The sequence below is a fragment of the Solanum stenotomum genome, chromosome 6 (assembly GCF_019186545.1).
Source record: "Solanum stenotomum isolate F172 chromosome 6, ASM1918654v1, whole genome shotgun sequence".
Lineage (NCBI taxonomy): Eukaryota > Viridiplantae > Streptophyta > Magnoliopsida > Solanales > Solanaceae > Solanum > Solanum stenotomum.
This window is the reverse complement of record NC_064287.1, coordinates 46,786,746-46,791,067: the sequence shown is the minus strand read 5'-3', so window position 1 is coordinate 46,791,067 and position 4,322 is coordinate 46,786,746. Positions and strand designations below refer to the sequence as shown.

General features: G+C 35.7%; 1 pseudogene; it reads right to left on the bottom strand.

Annotated features, from left to right (window-relative positions):
- Positions 1–649: 649 nt before the first annotated feature.
- LOC125867850 (metalloendoproteinase 3-MMP-like) lies at positions 650–1,755 on the bottom strand (annotated as a pseudogene).
- Positions 1,756–4,322: the final 2,567 nt, after the last annotated feature.

Sequence of the window (4,322 nt, the reverse complement as noted above, 5' to 3'; positions counted from 1 at the left end):
ATATAACAATTACTAAACTAATATAATTTACAAAATGCTTAATTAAAAAAATTCTTTTGAGACAATTTTTGAATATTCATAAAAGGTACTAATTATATACATAATTATACAAAAACATATATATTATTTAAAAATTTAAAAAATGACAAAATAATTTTAAAATAACTTGAATTTTTTAAAAAAATTTATAAAGCTAATTATTTCAAATCGTTTGAAATTAAAGAAGCTCGATGATTAATCTATATTGTGGAGGACTAAAATTGGGTGTCAACAATATTCAAAGACCAAAAACTTCTCCTCTTTCCTATAGTAAAAAGTTATAATTAATAGGAAGCAAGTTCTTATGGTTCGATCAGCCTAAACTCATGGAAATTTTATTCAAATTAAATTGCAAACCATACATTTGTATATCCACTCTCTTAATTAGACATTGATTCAAAGTCCACTAAGCTAAACAAAATCGTACAAAATAATCTTGAAGGTGGGTGATCTTGAACTTTTGAACCTACATGCTACATAGCCAAAACTTGCGCATGGATCAACCGAGGATCAAAATTTCGAAATCACCAATTTTCAAAAATATTAGGTGTCTCCACAAAATATTTCAAAAATAATCAAATCATACGATTAAAATAATAATACACACTAACTAAATAGAAATCGAAAGCAACAATGCTAAGAAAAATCCAATAATCCAATGTGGGCACAATGAACCAAAAGTGGAGTATCCACTAATATCATTCTCTTGACGGTGTGTGTAAACAGTACTTGACCCATTATAATTTGGGTTTGACCCGTATAACATTTGTACCCCTTCTATATCATCTCTCGATTTGTACCCCTTGTTCCATCCTCAAGTGTTGGAAACATAATTGCTTCTTTTTCGGACGAATGATCCAAACCCAATAAATGCCCGATTTCATGAACCGCAACTGATTCAAGATCCACCATCCCTTCTTTCAAATACTCGCCATCAACCACCCAATTCTCCTCTCCGTCTAAGTGGAAAAACCCTGTTGGAGGTGCAAACGCGTGTGCCAAAATCTTCATGGGTCCATCAAACGGGTTACCATCACCATGGTCTTTGACAAAAAACCCGATCCAAATATCCGCTAATCTATAAGAATCAATCTCTTTGAAAGTTAATGGAGTTACTTTCGACCATTTATCAAACGCCCTCCTAAAAGCCACCTTAACAGAATCTGTCAACTGATTCTCCGGTAGAAATGCATACTTTAATTTACTCTTACTCGAAGGCCAACATGGTTGGCCTTCGAAAAACGAGAAATGAGCCACCGTATGATCCATTGGAGTTTTGCCGGAGTTCATATGAGTAGTGCCATTTACTATATCTGGATTTCCGCATCTTGGCTTTACCATATGTTGAAGAGTGGGGATGTCGAGTTCTCCAGTGATGTTAAGATTAAAGTTCAATTGATAAGTCTTGAGAGCTGCAAAAAGAAGTTGATCAAATTCATCTGTAAAATCATTGCTCAAAGAATTATCAATATACCCGAAATGTTGAAAATGTTGTTTGATTTTAGCTAATCCTTTGATTTTTTGGCCAACGCGGCAACCCAAGTACTTGTTGAAATGGTTCCAGGTAGAATTACTAGGAATTAAAGAACGAGGAATTGTTGAAATGTTATTGTAAAAATGAGCAGAAACAGGGGGAAAATGAGCAGAAACAGGGGCAGATGAAGCAACGATTATTAAAGCAACAACATTAACGAGGGAGAATAAAAAAATTCTCATTTCGAGTTTGCGAAATGAGTAGGAACTAATTTTGTTGATGTACTAGATTCGAAGATTTTCGTTACATATATCTATAAATTTTTATCTTTTTGTTGTTGTAGAAAACAAGAAATGCCGGCATGGAAATGAGACAATGAGAAGGTGAAGGTCATCGTCAAGAAATTGTTTTTTTCTTAACATTTTGTAAAATTAGTTTGAATGGATTTCTAGAGTTCTTTTTTTTTCCTAAAAATAATAAATTGATTGTTTCTTATCTAAAGAAAAGCATAGCTAAAATATAAGAAAATATGGCCAAATTTTTTTTAAAAAAAATTACTAAGTTGTATACTGTAAATTTAAAATTCATCAACAATATTGTTGTTAACTATAGATAGAACTACTGTGAGCAGTCTAACGCGCATTCCATCAGTCGGATGTCAAACGAAATATGTTAAATTTTTGGATGCTTTCTCACTCTTGTACTGAGTCTCACACTTTCTGTTACTTGGGGAATGCATGCGTTGGTGTTCATAATAGGCAAGTACCAATGGAGCTCCAAGCTGGCCTTTCAACTCGTCCAATAGAACCTACAAAATTCGTGTTTGGAAAGACAAGGCACTAACAAGAATGTCAGACAGGATAGCAGTGGAATAATACCCAAATTTAAACTTTCCCTTTCAATTTGAACCAAGAGAAGACAAACCAAATCAAGCAATATGAAGAATGGACAGCAAGTATATCAATCAAACTAAAGCAACAAGATAAGAATAACCCAATCACAAAAGACACAACGATTTACGTGGAAAACCCTTCGATGTGAAGAGTAAAAAACCACAGGACCAAAAGCTCCACTATAAACACCAAGAGTTACAAAATTGTTCTCCAAAATTGGCCACAAAACAAGTGCCAAACAACGAGCAACAACAAATCAAGATTGCACCAAAACTAGAGAATTAAAGAAGAGATTTCACCCAAAAACACGCTACTGTTCACGCCCAAAATCAGACGCTAAAGACCTCCAAATCCAATCTCCACCATTGAATTACAAGAACCAGATGCTGAGAACTCTCAGTTCAAATTTGAGCACGATCCAACGGTTAACGAAGTGACAAACTCTGTTTGAAGCGGACTTCCTGAGCAGAAAATTTCCAGAGGCAAAAACGGGATTTTTCTCTTTTTCTCTCAATCTCTAAAACGAAACTCTCTTGAGTTTTCTCTCTTGTATTTTTGAAAATAAGACCAAATAAGCCTTATATATGCCACATAATATTTTGGGTTATGGGCTAAAGTGGGCTAGTCCTAATAAGACTTTTATATATCCACATAGGAAGGGGAAAAAAAGATCATAAACCCAACAATTCTCCCCCTCACAACTATGTGGAGGAGACCGCCATCCCGGCGATCATGCAACAATCCTCAAACTTCCCTCTTGGCAAAGCTTTAGTCATTATGTCGGAACCATTATCATTGGTATGGATCTTTTCAAGTTCAAGCAACTTAGAATCCAACACATCTCGAATCCAATGATACCTCACATCAATGTGTTTAGACCAACCATGAAATGTAGAATTCTTGCCAAGATGAATAGCACTTTGACTGTCGCAATAAAGCACATACCTCTCTTGAGCACAACCAAGTTCCCTCAAAAATCTCTTCATCCAAATAAACTCTTTGCAAGCTTCAACAGCAGCAATAAGCTCAGCCTCTGTAGTAGATAAAGCAACACATTTCTGCAACCTAGATTGCCAAGACACAGCTCCCCCTACAAAAGTAATCAAGAAGCCTGAAGTAGACTTACGAGTATCAACATTACCAGCCATGTTTGAATCAGTGTAACCACAAAGAATAGGCTTCCCTGTACCAAAACACAAACTCAAACTAGAAGTGCCACAAAGATATTTCATAATCCATTTAACAGTATTCCAATGCTCTCTTCCCGGATTAGAAAGAAAACGGCTAACAATACTAACAGCATGAGCAATATCTGGTCTTGTACACACCATCGCATACATCAAACTACCAACAGCTGAAGCATAAGAAACTTTCTTCATATCTTCCTTTTCACCATCACTGGAAGGACAATGTCTGATACTCAATTTGAAGTGCATAGCTAAAGGTGTATTGACAACCTTAGCTTTGTCCATGTTGAATCTATGAAACACTTTCTGAATATACTTCTCTTGTGACAACCACAACTTCTTGGCATCTCTATCACGGGCAATCTGCATGCCAAGAATCTGCCTTGTTGGTCCCAAGTCTTTCAAAGCAAAAGACTTATTCAACTCTTGCTTCAACTCTTTAATCCTGCAAGCATTATGACCAACAACAAGCATGTCATCAACATAAAGCAAAACGATAATAAAGTCACCATCAGAGAATTTTTGCACAAAAACACAATGGTCTGAAGAAGTCTTCTTGCAGCCCTACTGACTCATAAAAGAACCAAACTTCCTGTACCATTGCCTGGGAGCTTGTTTTAAACCGTACAAGCTCTTCTTCAATTTGCAAACATACTTCTCTTTTCCCTTGACTTCAAAGCCTTCCGGCTGCTCCATATAAATTTCTTCATCCAAGTCACCATGGAGAAA